The sequence below is a fragment of the Bos indicus genome, chromosome 6 (genome assembly GCF_029378745.1).
Source record: "Bos indicus isolate NIAB-ARS_2022 breed Sahiwal x Tharparkar chromosome 6, NIAB-ARS_B.indTharparkar_mat_pri_1.0, whole genome shotgun sequence".
NCBI classification, from domain to species: domain Eukaryota; kingdom Metazoa; phylum Chordata; class Mammalia; order Artiodactyla; family Bovidae; genus Bos; species Bos indicus.
Genome location: NC_091765.1, coordinates 98,237,282 through 98,262,245, shown reverse-complemented (window position 1 = coordinate 98,262,245; position 24,964 = coordinate 98,237,282). Strand labels below are relative to the sequence as shown.

General features: G+C 46.0%; 1 protein-coding gene and 1 long non-coding RNA gene across 3 annotated transcripts in view; one reads left to right on the top strand and one right to left on the bottom strand.

Moving 5' to 3' along the window:
- The window catches only part of SCD5 (stearoyl-CoA desaturase 5), a 176,173-nt gene that overhangs the window by 27,479 nt on the left and 123,730 nt on the right, over positions 1-24,964 (top strand). The window lies entirely within an intron of this gene.
- LOC139183663 (uncharacterized) overlaps positions 9,762-24,964 on the bottom strand; it is a 61,541-nt gene continuing 46,338 nt past the window's right edge. Inside the window, exons 2-4 of one of the 2 annotated variants that reach the window (XR_011567256.1) lie at positions 17,029-20,834; positions 11,292-11,370; positions 9,762-10,717 (exon numbers count right to left, since the gene is read on the bottom strand). This is a non-coding gene — a long non-coding RNA (uncharacterized lncRNA). The remainder of the gene's footprint in view (positions 10,718-11,291; positions 11,371-17,028; positions 20,835-24,964) is intronic. The other variant, XR_011567255.1, reaches the window with a different exon arrangement.

The window sequence follows — 24,964 nt, the reverse complement described above, 5'->3', positions numbered from 1 at the left end:
AAATGCAGGCGTGCCAAAGTAAAAAAAATATCTCCCCATCTGAGAGATGCCATTTCCTTCTCTAGGGGATCTTCCAGACCCAGGGATCGAACTCGTGTCTCCTGCATTTCAGGCAGATTCTTTACCATCGGAGCCACCATGGAAGCCCACATTGCTAACATTTGGGGCTATGTCCTTCTGGACATTTTTCTCTATGCATAAACGAAATTTCACTCTCTGCGTTTACACTACAGTGCTGTTTTGTTATCAGCTTTTGTCCCTTGTTGCCACATCAGAGACTTATTTCATGCCCATAGATGTGGATCATGGAATTTTTAAAATGGCAGTGGAGTTTTGCAAAGTTTGGGTGGGCTTATTCCCCTCTTGTTGGAAATTTAGGTGGTCCTTTTCCTGCTCTTGTTACTCATGTCAACAGCACTGTGTCCTGGTAGCTTCATCTTCATATGTGTCCTTAATTGTTTCCTCAGAAGATATTTTGATAAGCTTTCCATAATATATATTTCATTCTAAACTTATTTTTTTTTAAATTGAAGTACAATTGATTTGTAATACTGTGTTAGTTTCAGATGTACCGCAGAGTGATTCACATATATATATGTATGTATATTTTCAGATTCTTTTCCACTATAGGTTATTACAAGGCATTGAATATAGTTCCCTGTGCTATACAACAAATCTTTGTTGTTTATCTACTTTATATATAATAGTTTGTATATGTTCATCCCATGTTCCTAATTCATCCCTCCCCCTCTCCATAGGATACATTTCTGTGGGCATTTTTAAAGCTTTAGATGAGTGGTTCTCCAGCTCCCTGGCAAGGGGCATTTGGCAATGTATAGAGACTATGCAGGAGACCCGAGTTGGATCCCCAGGTCAGGAAGATCCCTGGAGGGGAGCTTGGCAGCCCACTCCAGTGTTCTTTCCTGGAGAATTCCATGGACAGAGGAGCCTGATGGGCTGCAGTCCATGGGGTCTCAAAAGAGTCAGACATGACTGAGTGACCAACACTTGCACTTTCAGAGACACTTTTGTCTGTCACAGCTAGAGGTGAGGTTGCTGCCAGGATCTAGTGGTAAGGAAGCATGATGCTGCTAAACATGCAGCAATTACAGGACAGCTCTCACATCAAAGAATTATCAAGTTCAGAATGTTAACGAGCACCAACGTTGAGAAACTCTGCTGTGAACACATGAATTCCACTTCTCTCCACCGAGCTTTATTAAGATATAATTGACACATAACATTGTATAAGTTTAAGATGTATAATGTGTTGATTTCATCTATTGATATTTTGCAAAATGATCGCCACCATAGCATTAGCTAACACTTCCATCCTGTCTCATAGTTACCATTTCTCTTTTATGGTGAGAACATTTAACTTCTACTCGCTTGACAACTTTCCAGTGTAGGTAGATCCCCAGAGCTTGTTAATCTTGTAACTGGAAGTTTGTACCTTTGACCAACATCTTCCCATCTACCCCTGGTAACCAGCCCTTTACTCTCTGGACCTCTGAGTTTGACTTTTTTAACCTCCACACATATATGAGATCATGCAGTATTCATCTTTCTCTTACTTCACTTAGTGTGATGCCCTCAGTGTTCATTCAGATTGTCCCAAACAGCCGGATCTCCTTCTGTCTCATGGCTGGATAATATTCCATCACACACACATGGATATTTTTAGTTTTGGTAATATTTGTGATGCTGGAGCTTGCAAGCCTCCAAGGAAAACAAGGTCAAGGTACTCAGTTTAATTGGCATGCAACTCAGACCAACCCAGTCCCATCCTGTCTGCCACTTGCAGAGTGCCCGCACTGTTTTGGAGAAGGGAAATGACTAATGTGAGCCACTTGGAGCCTGTCCTTGCATCCAGGAGAGAAAGAGGGGCAGGATGCCCCAGGAGGAGGTACAGGAGAAGGGGGCACAGAGAGAGAAGGAATGGGGAAGGGGGTGGTGCTGTCTGGACAATGCCGTCCTTGTTGCAATGAAAAGATAATTGTATGTATTCTTTAGGGACCTGAAGGCCAGTTCCGGGCACTGAGAACCCAGGCAGGGAAAACACACACCACTGCAGAGTGCAGGAGCAGGGAGTGATCAGAAAGCCTCTATTGTCTCCCTGAAGCTGGCATGGGGAGCAAGAAGTCCTGTGTCCTGGGGCGCTGGCCAGGGCCCACCCATTGGGAATGGAAAACATCAGTGCTCCCCATGCTGTATGTTATGAGGTTGTGAGATAATCCGAAATGTTATCCTATCCATAAAGTCTCCTTTTCAGGCAAAGCCACGGCTCTAATGGAAATCGGCTACTTCATTTATCCATCTTTGAAATGTGTTTTAGCTGTCCCAAGTGAAAGTGAAAAGTTAAAGTGTTGGTTGCTCAGTTGTATCCAACTCTTGGTGATGCCATGGACTGTAAACCATGGGATTCTCCAGGCAAGAATACTGGAGTGGGTAGCCTATCCCTTCTCCAGGGGATCTTCCAACCCAGGAATCAAACCAGAGTCTCCTGTAGTGTAGGTGGATTCTTTACTGTTGGAGCCACCAGGGAAGCCCTATAGCCATCCATTCATATAATTAATATTTCCTGAGCTTCTTTAGATGCCAGGCCCCATGAAACCCAGGGAATAACACACAGTCCCTGTCCTCATGGAGCACAGACCCTTCAACAACGTGTCAGGCAGTGTGTGTGCCATGAAGAGGGACATACGTTAGGTGGGAACACTCTATCTAATGGGGACGTGGAGGTGGGTGGAGGGGGCCTGGTGTCAGCGAAACTTCTCGAAAGACGTGATGTCTTGGTAGATACAGAGGCCAGAGTAGTGGTTACCAGAGGGGAAGGGGCCTGGGGAGGGGCACAGGGAAATGTGTGAAGGGGGTTAACTGTATGGTGATGGATGGAAAGGTGGTAAGCAATCTGTAGTGTAGTTGTCACAGGTGAAACATACAATGTTATAAACTAGAATAAAGTGAAAGTGAAAGAAGTTACATCAATAAAAAATCAATTTGAACAGTTAAAAAGAGGGCTTCCCTGGTGGCTCCGTGGTAAAATATCCACCTGCCAATGCAGGAGACAGGGTTCAATCCCTGATCTGGGGCGATCCCACATGCTGCAGAGCAACTAAGCCTGTGTGCCACAACTACTGAGCCTGGGAGCTGCAAGTACCGAGCCCATGTGCCACCACTACTGAGACCCGCATGCCCTAGAGCCTGTGCTCTGCAACAAGAGAAGCCACCTCTGTGAGAAGCCTGTGCACCGGAGCCAGAGAGAAGTCCCACCTCGCCACAACTAGAGAAAAGCCTGCCCGGCACTGAAGACCCAGCACAGCCAAAGTGATGTCTAAGTCAAGAACGGAGGGACCAGATGGAGTTCGCCATAAGCAGAGGAATATAAACTTTTCTCTGGAAGGCTTTGAAAGTAAAAAAAGGTTCTGGTCTCCCCAAGGCCATTTCAGTGTGGTCCTCTATGGAGGAGTGCAATTGAACTAGGTATGCCTTCAAAAATCAAGGTTGGGGACTTTCCTGGTAGTCTAGTGGTTAAGACTCTGAGTTCCCACTGCAGGGGACACGGGTTTGATCCCTTAGTTGGGAAACTAATATCCTGCATTCAGCCTGTTACAGCCAGACAAATAAATAAATAAAGTGGAAACAGTGACAGACTTTATTTTCTTGGGCTCCAAAATCACTGCGGACTGTGACTGCTTAAAAGACGCTTGTTCCTTGGAAGAAAAGCCATGACAAACCTAGGCAGCATATTAAAAAGTGGAGATATCACTTTTCCAACACAGGTCTGTGTAGTCAAAGCTATGGGTTTTCCAGTAGTCCTGTATGGATGTGAGAGTTGGACCCTAAAGAAGACTGGGAGCTGAAGAATTGATGCTTTTGAGCTGTAGTGTTGGAGAAGACTCTTGAGCATCCCTTGGACAGCAGGGAGATCAAACCAGTCAATCCTAAGGGAAATCAACCCTGAATATTCATTGGAAGGACTGATGCTGAAGCTCTAATACTTTGGCCACCTGATGTGAAGAGCCAACTCCTTGGAAAAGACCCTGATGCTGGGAAGGACTGAAGGCAGGAGGAGAAGGGGACGACAGAGGATGAGATGGTTGGATGGCATCACCGACTCAATGGACATGAGTTTGAATAAACTCCGGGAGATAGTGAAGAAAGAGAAACCTGTGACCACATGGGGTTTGCAAAGAGTCAGACACAACTGAGCGACTGAGCAACAAATGAAATATGCGTTAAAAGGTAAATTGAGGCATAGTTTAAAAAAAAGAAACTTAAAAAAAAATCAGGGTCTTCTTTAGTCATCTTTTCATCACTGTCAATATTTCCATCACATATAAAAGTGAATGGGGTAATAGAGAAAACACCTTTAGTGCCACCACCACCCCAGTCCAAGCTCCCCTGCATGATTCTCCCCCTGCAGTGTCTCCCGACTGCTGCTCTTCCTCTTTAGTCCATCCTCAACACAGCATCCGGAGTGGTCCTACTAACACAGAGCCCTGTGCTACCGTGTGCTTAGTCGCTCAGTCATCCCTGGCTTTTTGCGACCCCATAGACTATAGCCCACCAGGATTCTCTGTCCATGGGATTCTCCAGGCAAGAAAACTGGAGTTGGGAGCCATGCCCTCCTCCAGGGGACCTTCCCAACCCAGGGTCTCCTGCATCGAACACAGATTCTTTACCAGCTGAGCTACCAGGGAATCTCATGGTGCTCTGATCACACCTCTTCTCTGCTCAAACCCCTCCTGTGGCTCCCATCTCACTCAGTGTATGTGCTGTTCCTGCGTGGTGCCCTCCTGCCCCCTGTTACCTCCTTGAGCTCATTTCTAGTCCATTCCACTGGCCTCCTTGCCCTTCCACAAGCATCCCAGGCACAGTCCCAGGAGAGGCTGTTCTCCCTGCCCTGTGATCACTTTGGATGGGATCACTTTGGATCACTCTAGAAACTCAGTGGTTTCCTTACTTTGTTCTGGAAGTATAGTAGGAGCAGCTGAAGAGCTATGAACATTGGTTACGTAGACTCTCAGCCTCACTTCTTCATCCTTTGGTGCTTTCAGGCACTGAAGACACATACAGGGAGGAGAAAGGGGATCAGGAAGAGAAAATGATGTGGAGAAAAATGTCACAAATACTCTCTTTTATATTTGGATATGACAGGAAGTTTACAGGAAGGGTATGGGAGGAAAATAAATTTCAGTGAGTTATTTTTCTGAGCATTTGTTTTGTTTTGGGGATGTTCTCTTATACGACCATGATGGTGGTTTAGTCACTAAGTCATGGCTGACTCTCTTGATCCTATGGACTATAGCCTGCAAGCCTCTTCTGTCTGTGGGATTCTCCAGGCATGAATACTGGAGTGGGTTGCCATTTCCTTCTCCAGGGGATCTTCCCTACTCAGGAATCAAACCTGTGTCTCCTACATTGCAGGTGGATTCTTTACCATCTGAGCCACCAGGGAAGCCCTCCTACCACAGGATATCATTTACCAAATGGGTTGACTTGGCACACTTGTCAATTTTTAACCAGTGAGATACTGAAACACAGGTTATGGCTCAACAGAGCTTCCAGATTCTATTGATTTTATTTCAATCTTTAAAAAAAAAAAAGAAATCTAATCCTCTGTAAAGTGGTGAAACATTTATGGGCCTTGGAAAACACTGCCTCCTTGGCTAATATCCTTTTCCCTTAATAGCCTGCTTCAGTTGAAATGGTATTTTATTAATTTATTAACCATCAGAATCCTATTAAGAGACAGTGCTAGAGCTGGAAGGGATCTTAGAGATTTTTCCAGCCCTATGTGTGTGCATGCAAAGTCACTTCAGTCGTGTCCGACTGTTTGTGACCCCATGGACTGTGGCCCGTCAGACTTTTCTGTTCATGGGATTCTCCAGGCAAGAATACTGGAGTAGATTACCATGCACTGCTCCAGGGGGTCTTCCCAACCCAGGGATTGAACTCAAGTCTCTTGCATTGTCAGGTGGGTTCTTTACCACTAGCACCATCTGGGAACCCCTCTTCCAGCCTTCTTTACAATTAAGCAAACTGGGGACCAGAAAGACACAGCCCTAACAGTCTTAGGGCAGTGCTTGGGACTGGAGCCTAGAGATCTGAACTCTAGATTTGGGAGTCTTTCAGAGAAGACCAGTCTAGTGTCTGTGAGGGGAGCCTGTGAGGCTCCTGGGAACCCACTGGGCTCTAGAGGGGGTATGATGAGTGAGGAGAGCCACACCTCAGCCTCCAGCTGCCGTCTGAGAGCCTTGGTTCCTCTTTTGCTTTACATATATAGCTTCTGCATAAGATTTTTTTTGTGTAAATTAATGTATTTATTTTAATTGGAGGCTAATTACTTTACAATATTGTAGTGATTTTTTGCCATACATTCACATGACTCAGCCATGGGTGTACCTGTGTCCCCCATCCTGAACCCCCCTCCCATCCCTCAGGGTCATCCCAGTGCACTGGCCCTGAGCACCCTGTCTCATGCAGCGAACCTGGACTGGCGATCTATTTTGCATATGGTAATATACATGTTTCAATGCTATGCTCTCAAATCATTCCACCCTCGCCTTCTCCCACAGAGTCCAAAAGTCTGTTCTTTACATCTGTGTCTCTTCTGCTGTCTTGCATATAGGGTCATCGTTACCATCTGGGCTCAGTGCTACCCAGCAAGTGGATATCAGGGCCAGGTTGCCTGTTAAGTGCATGTCCTGGTCCACCTCCACACTACAGAGCCGCCTCTCAGCCATCTTGCTCTGCTGCTGCTTTTCAAAGGAAAATATTTGCCTTGGGGGAGCAAAGAGCAAAATATTTTAAAAAAGAATGCCTCTTAGCAAAGGATGACTTCATTTCTCCAAAGCTCTCTCCCTACCATCCATTCCTCTCTCACATGGACCTTCACTGTGACACTGACCAAGATTCCCAGGACGTGATTCTCAAGACAGGACATGAATCTTGCTCCCCCAGATGATCTCAGTGTTTTCATAATAATACGTTTCATTGCAGATCGGTCACATCACTACTACTCTCATTTATAATATGAAACCCACCGTCCTTCGGAAGTCTTACCTTCGCCTTTCACCAACTAGCCGTATAAAAGGTGATGGCTTGTTTTTCCTTGCCTTACTTTTCCTCATTATTGGTCAGACTTTTCATCTAATAAAGACTATTATTCCTTATTTGAATTGTTATTCTAATAGTTATTTTAGGCCAATGTTATTTTTCCTCAGTCAGGCAGTAGTGTTTCTCACTTGCCAGATCTCTCCTATTTATGATGGGTTTAGTGTCAAACAGACTTATTCCCAGTTCACCCAACTAGTGCATGTCCCTAAGCTAATCTTAAGTCTCCGTTTCCTCATCTATAAATGAGAATAATTATACTATTTAGTTTATTGCTGCATCATACTACAATGCTACATTATACTACAAGTACGTCATATGAAGTACTTTGAAGAGTATGTGATATGTAATGAGTATTTACTATTTTTATTTTTTATTGGAGTATAATTGCTTCACAATGTTGTGTTAGTTTCTGCTGTACAACAATGTGAATCAGCCATATGTGTACGTATCCCCTTCCTCTTAAGCTTCCCCCACCATCCCACTTACTGTTTTGATATAAGAGCAATTTTTGGTTAATCTCAGTTAGCCAAATAAATGAGAAAATCCAGGGTGTTTTTTCCCTTGTAGTGATGAATCGTATAATATACCTGGGGTTACTTTTCCCTTCAAGAAGTGAACATATGGAGAATGTGTATGTAGCCTGGGGTGAGTAACGTGATGAAACCAGGGTTTCTCTGTAGCCATGTAGCATATGGACTCAACAGATTGATCACTGCTACTAACATCCTTTCTGGTAAATTCCATCATTGCCTTGTGATGTGGGTTTTCAGAGTGATACTCCGTTCCATGTACCTTTAGTTTTTAGTACCAATCAAAGAATGAAGAGGCAAAGGTAACGTACAAAAGACTACCTTTAGAAGAACAAGGAGAGAGAATTTTCAGGCAGCAGAGCAAGGAGGGGGAACCCAGGTGACATCTAACCTTGAGTTGAGGATATGGTGCTAGGAGTTCAGGGAGGCCAGTGTGGCTAGAGTTCACAGAGAAGAGGACCAAGCAGCAGACAGTTGCACAAAGGGAACAGAGCTCTGGAGATGTGCAGGGAGTCCTCCCTAAGTGTTCCAGCTAAGTGCATGTGAGGAGACTACCTGAGGGCAGGAAGAAAGCCACACAACAGGAGCGGAAGGAACAATCCCTAGAGCTCACTGCTGCTGCTGCTGCTGCTAAGTCGCTTCAGTCGTGTCTGACTCTGTGCGACCCCATAGACGGCAGCCAACCAGGCTCCCCTGTCCCTGGGATTCTCTAGGCAAGAACACTGGAGTGGGATGCCATTTCCTTCTCCAATGCATGAAAGTGAAAAGTGAAAGTGAAGGCACTCAGTCGTGTCCGACTGTGCGACCCCATAGACGGCAGCCCACCAGGCTCCCCCGTCCATGGGATTTTCCAGGCAAGAGTACTGGGGTGGGGTGCCATTGCTTTCTCCACTAGAGCTCACACAGGGCTGGAAATAGTTTGTCTTCCCACCAGCCACAGTGGGAAGCCACACAATTCATCGTTGGGTATAATACTTAGAGAGATATTGCCTTGTTAGTGGGGGTATAATTAGCCCTAGACTAAAGATTGCTCTAGTCCCACCTGACAAAGCTTGAAAAAGAAAACTTGAGGTATAGAGATTCAATTTCAGAAGTTGAAAAGAGTTCTGGAGATTGGTAGCACAACAGTGTGAATGTACTTAACACTACTGAACTGTTGTTAAGATGGCAAATTTTATGTGTATTTCACTACAATTAAAAATAATACAGCCCACACACAAAAAGAAGCCTCAAAATGATGAAACTATTTATAGGTAATGTAACTGCATCCTAGAATACAGCTCAAGAGTATAATTATAGGATATGATTTTACATAATGGGATATAATTTATAGAATAATAATAATATTCTATAAAGAAACAAAAATATCTAGCACCAGACAAGGAAATATTCACAATGTCTGACATACAATCAAAAATTACAAGACAAATAAGAAGGAAAAAGACAGCCTATAAAGAGGAGAAAAGTCAATCAAAAGAAACAGATCCCCAAATGACACTTATATAATGGAATTATTAGACAAGAACACTAAGACTATATCCCATACGTTCAAGAAAGTAAAGAGTGAACATGAAAAGTAAAAAGGTGGATGACATTTTAAATGACCAAAATCAAGTTTTTAGAGGTGGAAAATATAAAATCTGAGGTTAAAAAAATACACTAGGTTGGACTTATGGCAGACTAGACACTGCAGAAGAAAAGATTAGTGAATTTGAAGACACCACAATAGAAATGATTAAAAATAAAGCACATAGAGAAAAAAAAGCTGAAAGAAGTGTAACTAACAGCATCAGTGAGCTGTGAAACAGTTTCAACTGACCTAACATAAAGTGTAATTAAAGTCCTCAAAGAAAGGATGGGAAAGAAAATATTTGAAGAAATACTGGCCAAAATTTTAAAAATTTGATCAGAATGAAGAATCCACTGGTTCAAGAAGTTCAACAAACCCAAGCACAAGAAATATGAAAAAAAAAATTGGAATTGCTTAAAACCAGTGATAATGAGAAAACCTTAAAAGCATACAGAGGGGGAAAAAAATACACATTACAGACAGATCAACAAAAACAAGGAAGAGAGCAAACTTCTTGCTCGGAACAAGGCAAGACAGAAGACAGTGGAGCAATATCTTTATAGTACTGCAAGAAACAAAATAAAGCTGTCAATTGAGCACTTTGTATCCAGCAAAGATATCTTTGAAATAAGAGGCTAAAATGACTTTTCAGTTCAGTTCAGTTCAGTCGCTCAGTCGTGTCCGACTCTTTGCGACCCCATGAATCGTAGCACCCCAGGCCTCCCTGTCCATCACCAACTCCAGGAGTTCACTCAAACTCACGTCCATCGAGTCAGTGATGCCATCCAGCCTTCTCATCCTCTGTCGTACCCTCCTCCTCCTGCCCCTAATCCCTCCCAGCATCAGTCTTTTCCAATGAGTCAATTCTTCACATGAGGTGGCCAAAGTACTGAAGTTTCAGCTTTAGCATCATTTCTTCCAAAGAAATCCCAGGGCTGATCTCCTTCAGAATGGACAGGTTGGATCTCCTTGCAGTCCAAGGGACTCTCAAGAGTCTTTTCCAACACCACAGTTCAAAAGCATCAATTCTTTGGCACTCAGAGCCTTCTTCATAGTCTAACTCTCACATCCATACATGACCACAAGAAAAACCACAGCCTTGACTAGACGGACCTTTGTTGGCAAAGTAATGTCTCTGCTTTTCAATATGCTGTCTAGGTTGGTCATAACTTTTCTTCCAAGGAGTAAGCGTCTTTTAATTTCATGGCTGCAATCACCATCTGCAGTGATTTTGGAGCCCAGAAAAATAAAGTCTGACACTGTTTCCACTGATTCCCCATCTATTTCCCACGAAATGATGGGACCAGATACCATGATCTTCGTTTTCTGAATGTTGAGCTTTAAGCCAACTTTTTCACTCTCCTCTTTCACTTTCATCAAGAGGCTTTTTAGTTCCTCTTCACTTTCTGCCATAAGGGTGGTGTCATCTGCATATCTGAGGTTATTGACTTTTATAGACATGCAAAAAAGAGAATCCATTGCCAGGAAACCTGCACTAAGAAATGTTAAAAGAAGTCCTTTAGTTATTAATAGATGGAAAATCTACCAGTTTGAAAAATTGATCAACATAAAGGAATGCTATTTATTTCTGATTCTGTTTAGCGTCAAAAATGTGATTATAATGAAAAAATATAAAAGACTTTTTCTTATCTTTAAAAGATAATGACTTTTTAAACAAAAATGGTAACTATATATTTTGGAGTTTAACACATATTAATATGTAGAAGTAAAATATGAAATTGCACAAAGGCCAAAAAGTAGATTATTATAAGATTCTTATATGATGTGTGAAGTGTTGTAATTATTACTTGAAGGTAGATGATGATAACCTAAAGATGTATACATACTATTAACGCTAAAACAACCACTGAAGAAACAAAGCAATTATCACTAGTAAACCAACAAAGGACATTAAATGAAATCATGAAGAATGCTCAAGTAATTCAAAGAAGACAGAAAAAGGTGAAAAAATGAACAAGTAACAGTTGGACAAATAAAAAACGCATAGCAAATTGGTAGAGGTAATCAGCGGTAATAGCACCAAATATAAATGATCTAAAGCAGGTTACCCAGTAGAACTGTCTGTGATGATGAAAAGGTTCTTTATCTGTCTTCTTTACTACTCAGTCACATGTGGTTGTAGAGTGCCTGTGGAGGGAATTTTAACTTTTGTTAAATTCTAGTTAGTTTAAGTTAAAATAAACACATGTGGCTAGTGGCCCTATTGGGCAGCATAGTTAAAAATACCCAAATTAAAAGGAAAAATTGTTAGATTGGATAAGGAGTGAAACCTATCTATATGCTGGCAAAACAAACTAGTTTTTTTTTAAGGTACAGCATCTTTTACAATAATTAATTAATCAATGTATCTTTGGTTGTGCTGGGTCTGCATTGCTGTGCGCGGGCTTCCTCTAGCTGCAGTGAGCAGGGCTTGTCTTGTGGAGCGCGTAGTCTAGGATGCACGGGCTTCAGGAGTTTCCGCTCATCAGCTTAGTTGCTCTGCAGCGTGTGAAATCTTCCCGGACCAGTGATCAAACCCATGTCCCCTGCACTGGCAGGCAGATTTTTATCCACGGTACCACCAGGAAAGTCCAGAAACTCTCTTTAAATCTACAGACATTAAATAAATTAAAAGTAAGAGGATGGAAAAAAAAATATATCAGGCAAACATTAAAGGCTGAGCTTTTTATGTCAAAGTCAGCACCAAGAGAACATCACAACTCTTGTGAGGACAAAAATTTTGTTTTGTCATCCTTGGTGTTACACTGTTGCTGGTGGGGACAGTCAAGGAAAGGATGGTGTATGAGTTTGCTAGAGCTGTTGTAACAAAATACCATGGACTTGGTGGCTTCAACAACCGGACATTTGTTTTCTCACAGTTCTGGAGGCTGGAAGTCCAAGATCAAGGTATCAGCAGGGTTGGTTTGTCCTGAGGCCTCTCTCCTTGGCTTGCAGATGGCCACCCTCTGCCTCTTGACCTGGTCATCCCTCTGTCCACGTGCACCCCTCATGTCTCTCTCTCACGAGGACTCCAGTCATATTGGATTAGGGCCCACAGTCACGGCCTCACTTTAACTTAATTGCCCTTTAAAGGCCCTCTCTCCCAAAGCAGTCATATTCTCACATAATGGGGGTTAGGGCTCAACATACGAATATTGGAGTGGAAGGGATGCAATTCAGCCCATAACAGGAAGGGAGATTATTCATCACCACTGTGCTCCCAAGAACAGTGTCTCCTGCTTCCAGGGTATGGTGTAATTGTCTGGGAACAGGCAGAGACCTCCTTGTGATGACCATGAGGCAAGGACCAGCCCAAGAGAGAGAAGGGCCCAAGGGTGGAGGGCTGTGGCTCACCTCTCAAGAGGGTTGTGGAGGAAGATAGAAGGAGGAGGAAGGGAACCCTGTCCACTCAGAATCTTGTGTGACTGCTATTATTTATGTTGAACCTTCTGACAACAAATTATTCCTCTCAGATACATCTTTTTTGTTACTTGAAGTATTACTATATATTTTTCCTTTTTGAATAATGAAAGAAAAGCTTCAAACAAGCAATGTTGTTTCTTCTGATGTGGAAGAGAGGAACCAACTGAAAATGCTGACCCTTCCCTAAGCCCACCAACTCTCCTCACCCACAACCAGCTGCCTCTTGTTGCCATGACAACATTCATGTGGAGATGCTACTTTTGGCTTCGCTTTGTTAATGTTGGGAGACTGGAGCAAGTTGATCAATTTAGCCCCTAAGGTTCAGGGTTTCTAGGTGAGGCTTGAAATTTGGAAGAGATGTAGGGGAAGGAAGGTCCTGAAGGAAGGTCCTGTGGGAGTGAAGGCTTTGGGGGCTCTGGGCTACATGATCTGTGAAAGAAGGTAGAGCAGGTCTGTAGAGCAATTTAAAACAGATGGATTTCCTGAAGTCACCACTGTGTTTCCATGGTAACATCTTAGCTGACTGTCAGTTGCTCTAAAGTGTTCTCCCCTCTCTGTGGACAGAATCTGGGTGTCAGTTGGAGGAAAAGACCCTGGACAGAATAAATTGGACTAACGTTAGAAGGGAGAAATTTGGGTTAGCTTCTAGGGCTTTTGGGGCTTCCCTGGTGGCTCAGACAGTAAAGAACCTGCCTGCAATGCAGGAGACCCTGGTTCGATCCCTGGGTTGGGAAGATCCCCTGGAGAAGGGAATGGCTACCCACTTCAGTATTCTTGCCTGGAGAATTCCATGGACATAGATGCCTGGTGGGCCACAGTCCATAGGGTCTTAAAGAGTGGGACACGACTGAGAAACTAACGTACAACGTGTATATTAGGGCTTTGGGAAAAGTCTCCCAAGAGTCAAGCCTCACGTCACCAGGGGAGATGAGAGCAGTCACCTGCTCTAATGACTTATGGGAATGGCGACAGCAGTTCTTGGGCGGAAAGGCTGTGGCGCCTTCCTGCCTGCCTCTAGGCTTTGTTAACCAGAGGACACTGGCCAACCTGTAATTTGTTCATTTAGTGAAATATTTATAGAGTGGCTCACATTAAATTCTGCTAGAGTCATCTATCACACGGTGAAATGCATGCCCGTCATGATGCATGCTGGTTGCCTACACCCTCCTATGATAGATCTGCAGCAAATAAAGGCTAATATTTTAAATCCTCTAAACAGCCACTTGCTTCCTTTCACCCACAGTCTTGTGATGCTTGGGGCACTGTGTTAGCTATTGAAGTTACAGAAAGGCATGCAACCAGGTACATTTCCTGCTCATGGGATGCTTACAACCTGGATGGGATGATGAACATTTTCCTGACAAGAATAAGTGTCAGGATCAGGTGGTATATGCTCCACATTCATGGTGCAGACAGTAAGCGCCATAGGAATTCCAAAGGGCAGCCTTTCTTCCAGGGCTGGGGTGATCAGGGAGTTCACGGAGGGGTGGGACTTGAACTGGGTTTGAATAAAGAGCAGTACTTGAGTAACAGAAAAGATCTTGGGAACAAGCAAGGGGAATGGCAGGAAAAGAAGTACTGAGACAGGAGTCAGTGTGGGTGGCTGTTCAGGAGAAGGAGCAGACTTACTTGAGAATGGTTTGTTCCATGGAGGGTGGAAAATAAACGTGACAAGGCAAAGTCAAGGGCTCTGGTTGTCGGGATTCCAAAGGGCATGGCAGGGAGTTTAAACTTTATCCTGTAGGCAGTATGGTTTGTCAAAGGTTTTAGAACAAAACAAACAAAAACCATAATACTGTAGTAGGGTGCTTAATCTGGTAGCTGTGCATAGGATTGAAGGAGGGAAGAAAGAGCCAGAAAGGTTGAATGGAAAACTGATTGAAGGGTTGGATGGTGGTTGAGGAAATGGAAAGAGGAATGCTTGGGTGCATGGATGGACTGAATGGATGGGAAGGAGGGACCCCAGGGATACTGAGAAGGAATAGACTGTAACTGATTGGATACAGCAGAACAGGTGAGGGGAACTGTAATGTTTGAGCTTTGGTGAGTAGCAAAGCAGTTCATAACTTTAAAGAAAGGGTGCTTATGAAACCTTGTGTTAATCAAAAAACACAAGAGGAAAATTCTTGCCTTTAAGTAACTCACAGCCAAGTACGAGGAGACCACTGTGATTAGAGATGCCAGGACAGAAGCATGTGCAGAGTCCAGGGAAGGGCTCACAGGAAGGAGTGGTCCTCCATTCTGGGGAAGAGGCGGATTGTCAGGAAGAGGTTTATAAGAGATGCGCTTGAACTGAAAGCTGAGGGACAGCTTATTTGAGGAAGAAATATGATGTGACTTCAGAGTTGACTTGGAGGTGAAGCAGAACATCTAAGTGGAAGCATTCATTCGTTCCATTCATTGTTACAGAGGGACTTCTGTGTGAGTCTGCCCTTGGGCAGGAATGAAGAGATGAGTGAGGCTCGCTCCCCACCATGGAGGAACTGCCCGTCCAGTGCGGGGAGGAACATTCACTGTATCCTTCAAAGGTCTGTTTAGAGACCTACAACCAACCGTGTGCTGCGGGGGGCACTGGATCACAGGAGTGAACAGAACGGACCAGATTCCTCCTCTCACAGAGGCCATCTGCTAGTTAAGAACTTTCTCACCAACAGGCAGAATTAGGCTAGGTAAGAAAGGACAGGTTGAAGGGGAGTGCCAAGGATGCAAAGAAAAGGAGTAGTGAATTCTTCGCAGACCATCTCCATCACCAGCAGTGTCAGGGTATGAGGGCCACCTGGTGAGTGGTTTCGTTTACCTCGCTTGGAGCCAGCCGTCTGTCTGTAGGGGCTGGGGTTGGGGTGAGAATGAAGTGGCTCTGAGGGATGAAGTCCAGTGTTGTATGTGCCCCCTGATTGTGAGATGAGAGGCTTGTTCCTTTGAGAAGGCACCTTTGTGGCTGGCACCCTGAGCCTGGCGTGCACGCCCTGGGTGTTTTGTGCACCAGGGCGGTGCACCACCACCCATGAGCAGTGTGTTCACCTGCTCCATGTCCATGGAGCCCTGGCACTGACACCAACGTCTGTCACAAGACCCAAGGCTCATGTCCTGGTTACAGAGTGGTCTCTGGAGAGTGGATGTTATGGGCTGAATTGTAATCCCACCTCCCATTTATAGGTTAAAGTCTTAACCCTCTGAACCTCAGAAGGTGGCTGTGTTTGAGATAGGTCTTTACAAGGTAATCAAACTAAAATGAAGTCATTAGCTATGGTTTTTCCATCCATGTACGGATGTGAGAGTTGGACTGGCTGAGCACTGAAGAATTGATGCCTTTAAACTGGTGCTGGGGAAGACTCGTGAGAGTCCCTTGGACAGCAAGAAGATCAAACCAGTCAATCCTAAAGGAAATCAACCCTAAATATTCATTGGAAGGATTGCTGCTGACTCTGAAGCTCCAATACTTTGGCCACCTGATGTGAAGAGCTGACTCATTGGGAAAGACCCTGATGCTGGGAAAGACTGAAGGCAGAAGGAGAAGGGGCGACAGAGAATGAGATGGTTGGATGGCATCATCAGCTCAGTGGACATGAGTTTGAGCAAGCTCTGGGAGGTGGTGAAAGACAGGGAAGCCTGGCCTGCTGCAGTCCATGAGGTTGCAAAGAGTTGGATACAACTAAGCGACTAAACAGCAACAAGGGTGGATCCTATTCAAGTAGAACTGATGTCCTTATAAACAGGAAAGCTGGGCGTAGATGTGCTCACAGGGAGATGCCAGGTGAAGATGAAGGCAGAGGTGAGGAGTGATGGGAGCTGAGACTGAAGAACATCAGAGGTCGCCCACAAACCAGTTTCGAGGGGAGTGGCCGGGCGATGAACCTCCCTCCACGTTCTCAGCAGGAAGGTTACTTGCCCACACCTTGATTTCGGGCTTCCAGCCTCCAGAGCTGTGAGAGGAAATGTCGTGCAGCCACCCAGACTGCGGGGCCTGCTATGGCTGCTCTCGTAGACTCAGACAGAGAGTCAGGCGTTCAGGAGCCTGTGGGCCCCGAGACCGTGGTGACATGGTCCCTGAGGGCCCTTCCCCATACTGTGGAAATCCGTGTTTTCCTTACGGGCTTGGAGAGTCTCAGTCAGAATTTTTGCTGTGACTGGCCGGCCCTCAGCTCCTTCAGAGAAGCTGTTGGCAGCTGTGAGGGGCGGGATTGTTGCTGTTGCTCAGTTGCACAGTCGTATCCGACTCTTCAGGGCTGATTTCCTTTAGGATTGACTGGTTTGATCTTGCAGTCCAAGAGGCTCTCAAGAGTCTTCTCCAGTGCCTAACTACAGCAGAACCTATGCAAATGCTCTGCTGGACAGGTGTTAGATTTGTGAGTAGGCAAGTTAGCAAAGAAAAAAATTTCATACATGCTTGTGGTGGCGTTCGGCAAGATTTTCTCCGTTATGTAGCATTTTAATGAACTGAGAGTATTTCCACTCCAGGTCCTGGCATGAAGGCCAGGGAATCATTTCTGATCATCTTCACCCGCCGCTGACTCTGCTGGGGCTGGAGGTGTAAGGAAGTTATGGAAACAGAGATTGGTTAAGAAGGTCCTCTGGACAAAGTATGGATCTGTTACCCATTGTTAGAGTTTTGGCAAAGCTTAGCTCTGGGGAAGGCTTCCCTGGTGGCTCCGACAGTTAAGAATCTGCCTGCAACGCAGGAGACCTGAGTTCAACCCCTGGGTTGGGAAGATCCCCTGGAAAAGAACCCACTCCAGTATTCTTACCTGGGAAGTCCCAGGGACAGAGGAGTCTGGCAGGCTGCAATCCATGGGATTGTAAAGAGTCGGACATGACTGAGTGAGTAACACTCTAGCTCTGTAGAGTTAATCTGCTCTTGTACAGACTAGCAGGAGGGTCCAGGGATCTGTTGCCCACCACCTGCTGGGGGTGAGCAGCTTGCTCTGGGCTCACTGTTGTCCTCCGGAACTCTCCAGGATGTGTTCCCTGGCTCCTCACAGGGACTGCTCTCAGTAACCCAGTCTCTGGGGAATGGAGCGTAATCACTCCACCTGCTGATTCAGCCCCTTTCTCTCGCTGACTTTTTGGAAGTCTCAGAAGCAGCCAAATGAACATCATATCCAAGATTATCTTGGCATAGCCGTTTGTGAGTTCTGCCTATAAAACTAAAGCTAGTGGCCATCCTTTTTTTTTTTTTTTAATTTGCATTCTATTGCTATTTTTCATTTGTCACAATTTTCCCCACACCCTTGAAGTTTATATATGAGCTTAGGCTGTGCCAGGCACCAGGCTAAAGACTCTGTGTTAAATTAACCTTGTTGTTTCTTCACAATACGTCTGTGAAGGAGGTACTGCAGTCATCTCCGTTTTACAGATGGGGCTTCACAAGGTCAGTGACACGATAAAGGTCGTAGAGCCAGTAAATGCTGGATATGTGCCCAGCACGTGGATTCCAGAGTCCATGTCCTTAACCCTTGCATCACATGGTCATCTGTTTGGGTCTGAATATATTAGAGTTGTAAAGGTGCTTGGAATGAGTCCCGCTCTCCAGTTTCAGTCTTACTTGGTGGATGTGGAGCAGGAGAAACACACGGAGCTTTGGGAACCCAGAGGAAGAGTTTGCCCAGGGTTGGGATTCTGGAAGTGAAAACGTTAGTCTCTCAGTTGTGTTTGACTCTTTGAGACGCTAGGGACTGTAGCCCCTAGCTACCAGGCACCTCTATCCATGGGATTCTCCAGGCAAGAATACTGGAGTCACCATTTCCTTCTCCAGGGGATCTTCCTGGACCAGGAATTGAACCTGTGTCTCCTGCGTTGGCAGGTGGGTTCTATCCAGGCGCCTCTATCCACAGGATTCTCCAGGCAAGAATACTGAAGTCACTATTTCCTTCTCCAGGGGATCTTCCTGGACCAGGAATTGAACCTGTGTTTCCTACGTTGGCAGGTGGGTTTTTTACCACTGAGCCACAAGGGAGTTCTGGGAGGCTCTCTGAAGGTGATGATGACTAAATTGGGAGCTGGAGAACTTTTCCATAGAGAAATCACGCAAACTAAGGCTTGGAGGCTGGACTCCACAAGACGGGGGGTGAACAGCAGCTCAGAGTAGCAGGGCAGCAGGGGCACAGAGAGGAAAGGGGGAGAGAGAGGAGGTGGCAGAATTGGAGATGGCGAGAAGGGGGAGGGCAGGCTGGGGAAGGCGCCATCTGATACACTAAGAAGTCAGGAAATTCCTTCCTGTGGAGAGCAGGGTGCTGCTGAAGGGCTCTGAGAATGAGTGGAATGTTTGGTTTTGTGGTTTACTTATTTATTTAAAAATATTTATTTGTGTGTGATCATGTAAATGCTTAGTCGTGGTGTGTGGAATCTAGTTCCCTGACTGCGGATTGAACTTGGGCCCCCTCTTGGCCACTGGGCCCCCTCTTAGCCACTGGACCCCCAGGAAGTCCCTGGTTTTGTGTTTTAGATACGTCAGTGCCATTGTTCTATGGAGGATGGATTGGAGGAAACAAGAGTACAGACAATAAGACCAGGGAGGAAGATGTTAGTCCAGGTGGGAGGTGGTGAGGGCTACGAGAGGAAAGAGGATGAAGATGGAGAGGATGTTGAGATTGGCCGGTCCTGACAATTGAGTCCACTGAGGGCGCGGAAGTCTAAACTAACACTGAGTGCTTGATGTGTACCAGGTCTGGTTCTAAGTGGCCTATTTTAATTCATTTACTCCCACAACAGGGCTTCCCTGGGAGCTCCGTGGTTAAAGAATCCGCCTGCCAATGCAGGGGATGCAGGTTCGATCCCTGATCCGGGAAGATCCCCTGGAGAAGGAAATGGCAGCCCACTCCAGTATTCTTGCCTGGGAAATCCCATGGACGGAGGAGCCTGGCAGGCTACAGCCCATGGGGCTGCACAGAGTCGGACACGACTGAGCGACAAAACAACGACAACACCCCCAGCTTTCCGAGGTTTCACGGGTGAGGATGCTGAAGCACAGAGAGGCTAGGTGACTTGGCCCGAGGGCAGGCGCATGGCCAGCCAGGGATGAAACAGAGACTCAAGTCTGGCTGTCACCTCCCCTCTTTGTGACCCTGCTGCATCTGTCCTGTGTGAGCTCGGGGGGCGGGGAGGGAGCAGGGGGGCGGCATCTAGATGAGCCCTCCTCCCCTCACCACTGTCGCCCTTGCTGATGACCAGGTGCACGGCCGTTGACCAAGGGTTTAGAAGGCAGCAGAGGAAGATACCGGGCTCTGACTTATGTGTGTTTAGTGGGAGATGCTTGGGGAACACCCATTGGAGACATTCAGCTCAGTCCCTTCCTCTCAGAGCCTCTTGTCACGGAGGCCCCGGGGGCTTGTACGCCTCCACTAAATCATTACACAGCTTTACATTTAGATGACAGCCAGATAAGAAAAAAAAAAAAAAATTGGTGGTGTCGAGTCTAAAGTCTCTCATAATCTGAAGTGATTCCTCTCTGTTTCCAGTTCACTGACTGGTTGGCAGATTAAAATGTGAAGGCTTGACGAAAAAATAGCAAAGTGCTGCCAACCTTCAGTGTCTGAGGCATAAAATTAAATTTAACGTTGTCTTACATGTCTGAAGCCTTGTCATCAGAAGGCTGGCCAGACAAATATGATTTAGAGGGTTAGGTTTTGAGAAATGAGTAGGAAAAATAAAATGTGGAATAAAAGAAGAGTGGGGATAATGCATTAAAAAAAAAAAAAGCATATCCAATGGTTTTAAGCAGTCCTGTCTGATGGCTTTGTTGAATATCGCTTCCTCTTTTGCCTGCTTGGCCAGAGAATTCTGCTGTGTTGTGCAAGTTATCCTACTGATATTGGGAAATTCAGCCACTCCTGACCACCTCGTCCTGGCCACCTTCTTCGCCTCTTTCACCACTCCTAATTCTCTGTACATCTCCTGTTGATCTTCTTTCTTGGGCTTTTAATCCCTGCCCCCCTCCCCATATTTTTTTGTCAGCTGCATGCCCAGTCTGGATGGGGACTACTTGCCAAGCTCTGAAGTTAAAAGCTAAGATCTGGCTGTCCCCTTCCATCCTAGCTGAGTGCACCCTTTACCCAGCTCCTCCGTCCCCTTCTGTTTCAGCCTCGCGTCTCTGTCCACAGTGGGATCTGGTGTCTGACGGCTACTGCTCCTCCGTGTGACGTCTTCAGAGGCTGTGGGCCAGTCTGTGTCCTGGCCTTCGAGGCTTGTCATTCCTGTCAATATTAGAAGCGAAATATAGGTCGGCCTCACAGCTCCCAGTGTTAAAAATGAAAGCTTCCTCCCCAGGCCGTGCAGGTTTGTAGATGGAGGTGGATTTTTTCCCCCTTCCCACCAGCCCCCTTTCTCGGTTGCTTCTTGGAGTTTGGCTGATGCTACTCTCCGTATAAGCATGCTAAGTCGCTTCAGTCATGTCCGACTCTGCGACCCCATGGACTGTGGCCCTCCAGTGCTCCTCTGTCCATGGGATTCTCCAGGCAAGAATACTGGAGTGGGTAGCCATTCCCTTCTCCTGGGATCTTCCCGACCTAGGGATCAAATCCAAGTGTCTTATGTCTCCTGCACCAGCACTTGCGTTCTTTACCACTAGCGCCGCTCGTGTGAGAGGGAAGCTGAAAATAGAAGAGGGGCTGGAATCGTCTCCCTCGCAGACTCCGTTCCCAAACGTGAGGGTGGCCTGATCAGAAGCTGCGACTGGGTCCAGGGATGGAGCCTGGGCAGAATCCCTCTGCTCCAGAACCACCCAGCACAGCGCTCCTGCCGCAGCCACGTGACCGGGCAGTGGGATGCCTCACACCGTTGCTGCTAGGACCTGCCCTCTCAGCCTGCTCTCCCTCGTCCCTGCATTTGCACGATCTCAGGGGCCTCTGGCCTTGTTCTGTGATGTGAAGATGCAGGAGGCGAAAGCAGAGCCTTCTAATGTATTGCTAATAACGTGTGCTTCTCTCCTCTTGCCCTCTCGTTTCCTTCTTCTCCTTCTCTCTCCTCTTCTAGTCTGATTTGCCCTCTGATGTCGTTTCACCTTCATTCCATTGTGCCCTTCGACTCCTGCAAAACTTGGGAGATCAGTTTTCCTCCACATGAAGAGCCATGGAACTCTGAGACTTGAACACTTAAAAAAAATTTTTTTTGTTATTGGAGTATAATTGCTTTACATTGTTGTGTTAGTTTCTGCTGTACAACAGCGTGAATCAGTCATAGGTATACACGTATCCCCTGCCTCTTGAGCCTCCCTCCCACCCCGCCATCCCACCCCTCTAGGTCATCACAGAGCACCGAAGTGAGCTCCCTGTGCTATACAGCAGGTTCCCACTAGCTATCTGTTTTACACCTGAAAGGGCGTATACATCAGTCCCAACCTCCCAGTTCTGTCTTTGAATAGATCTTCACCTCTGCATTTCTCAGACAAGTCTGCTTGACAAGGGACTGCAGTGTCTGCTAGGGGACCGCAAAGAGAAGGCTGCTTCGACTTTTGGACTTTTCATAAGCCACCTCTGCAGCGTCCCGGCCAGTCTCAAAACCCAAACTCAGGCCTTCCTTCCCACAGCTGGAATCAGTGTTGCTTTTCTGGTGGAAAATGGAAGCCCGAGTCAGCCTCGGATGTAACCATTTTCCAGGGCTTCAAGGAAATGGCACGTATCCTGATTTGTCTCTCACCCTTCTGAATTGGATTTTCTCAGGGGTTTCTGTTGGGCTGGTGTGTGTTGGTTGTTTTTCTTTGAAACAGGAGTGGGGGAGAGGGGGAGAGAAAAACAGCTAGGAGGGGGACAGGCAGCTATGAATGCATTTACCACATAAATGGTGGGTCAAGCAGAAGTGTTACGGGTACCTGGTTTTCTAAAGCTGTAATCCAGGCCAAAGTGAATATGGTTTCTTAGGGAGTAGACTAGGAGGGCTCCGAAAGGAGTGACTGGGGGGCACCCTCTGTGAACACAGGGGGCTTCCTACGTGGTGCTGGTGGTGAAGAATCCTTCTGCCAGTGCAGCTGATGCAACAGAGGCAGGTTCGATCCCTGGGTTGGGAAGATCCCCTGGAAGAGGAAATGGCAACCCTCTCCAGTATTCTTGTGTGGAAAATCCCATGGACAGAGGAGCCTGGTGGGCTACAGTCCATGGGACTGCAGAGAGTCAGACACAGCTAAGAGACTAAATAGCAGCAGCAGCTGTAGGAATAGCCTTCTCTCTCAGCCAGGGCACAGGGAATAGACCTTCCACGGCTGGAGCCCACCCTCTGGAGGAAACCCTAGGGTGCATCACTTGCCCTAGGGTTCAAGTGATGGATTCAGCCTGACCCCTGTTTTACATTGAGTCCTTGTCAGGTCACTTGGCTTTCTGCAGTTCCATTTCTTCATCTGGAAAATGGGAGGGTTGGGCAGGAGCTGTGCTACTCAATACTGGCTGCAGAACAGAATTGCTGGGGACCCTTTAACCACCCTGCATCTAGGAATATGCCTAGTTAATTTGCTCTCAGGTAAGGGAGGCCTGGCGTTGGTGGCTTATAAACCTCTCCAGGTGATGCTTCTGGGGAGCCAGGCTGAGAAGCTCTGCCCAGCTCAGGGTCAGAGTGTGCATGTGAATTACATGGATCTTGTTCAATTTCAGACTCTACTTCCGCGAGTTCCTGGGGAGCCAGAGGTTCTGTCCTTCCAGCAGGCTTCTGGAAAGGCTGGTCCTCAGACTGTGCTCTGAGCAGCAAAGGCGGGGATAGTCTTCAAGATCTTTGCAGGTCTGATATTCTACACTTCCTTAATTATTTTCTCGGCAGGGAGAGGGCAGGGAGTGAGTGAAAGAGACATTATTTTAATGGTGTAGTGGGAGTAAGTTCCCGTTCATCACTGGAGCGAAATGATGTCTATGGGAAAATGTGACAGTATTTGGCGGGTAGGGTTCAGTTTGTATCTGATTTCAATATTGAACTCGGTTTAATTAGGGAGAAAAAGGAAAACAGATACATCTGTATGTGCATGCGTGTTGGGATGTGTGTGTGTGTGTGTGTGTGTGTGATAGAGAGAGAGAGAAATAGAACTTGCATACGTGCATGTGTGTGTTCAGTCGTGTCTGACTCTTTGCAACCCCATGGACTGTAGCCCGATTCTTTGCAGTCCCATAGACTGTAGCCCGCCAGGCTTCTCTGTCCATGGGATCTTCCAAGTCAAGAATGCTGGAGCGGGTTGCCATTTCCTTCTCCAGGGGATCTTCCTGACCCAGGGATCGAACCACATCTCCTGTGTTTCCTGCATTGGAAGGTGGATTCTGTACCACTGAGCCATCTGGGAAGCCTGAGAAATACAGAGACAATGAAAGGGGGCAATGAGTGAATGTATGAGTGTTCCTAGGGTGAATGTTCTGAATAAATGAATTTTAAGAGGGGATCAAAGGGCATGTGTAGCTTCTCCAGGCCCAGTTGTGGTGAGGAGACTAGAGAAGAGGGGCAGGTTTTATTCAGCTGGGATTGAAGGTGGAGCTCTCGCTCCTAGAGCAGTTCAGAGGGCAGGAGACTCCATCTCCTCAGCACTGTCTCATCCCTGTGCTAAGCAGCTCTTTGCTTAATTTATTCCTGAAATTCTAAGGACAGCTTCGGGCTTATCAGAACTTCCCATCATTTGAACCTAGGAGTAGACGTGAGATTGTGCCTTTCTTGGTCAGAAAATTTCAGCTGGCTGCTTTCAAAAGGCTCTCTCCTTGTATCTCCCCAGCCCTTCAGCCTAACCATGAGCCACGGACACTATCTTGAAATGTGAAGACTTAGTCCAACTTATGCACAATTAAATATATATTTTAAAGTGAAGGTCAGCCTTAGAGATGTTGCCTGCATTTTTGCCTTCTGCTTTTCCTCATCTTGATAGAAGTACGGATTCCTATACATGAATGAATTCCCCCCGGTTTAAAATTATATTTAATTCAGATTAAACACTTCAGACTTTGTGATAGTGGTTCTGCCCACATAATTATGAGGATTTGTTTTGCTTTAGCACAGGTATCATGCAGAGCAGTATTTCTTGCTAGAATTCACAATTCAGGATTTTGTCACTGTCCTATTTTCAGAGATTCCTCCAACTTGTGGTTAAAGGGAGAAGAATGTTTTTGTGATAAAGATATTTTCCAGTCTTTAAAAAGGCAATTTCTCTTTCTCCGTGGCATCATTTTCATCCCCTCCCCTCCATAAGAAGGATTCCTCATAGCCTCACTTTACACATCTGTCTAATGGGAGTACCAGTTCTACCCTGCATCTTGTGCGGATCAGCTGAAGTAAAAGTCCTGAAAGCAAGGCTAAGGCATCAAGTATTAGTCACATCTTTTCCTCCCCCTTCCTTTCCTCCAATTCTTATTTCTTCCTCTGCCTCAAA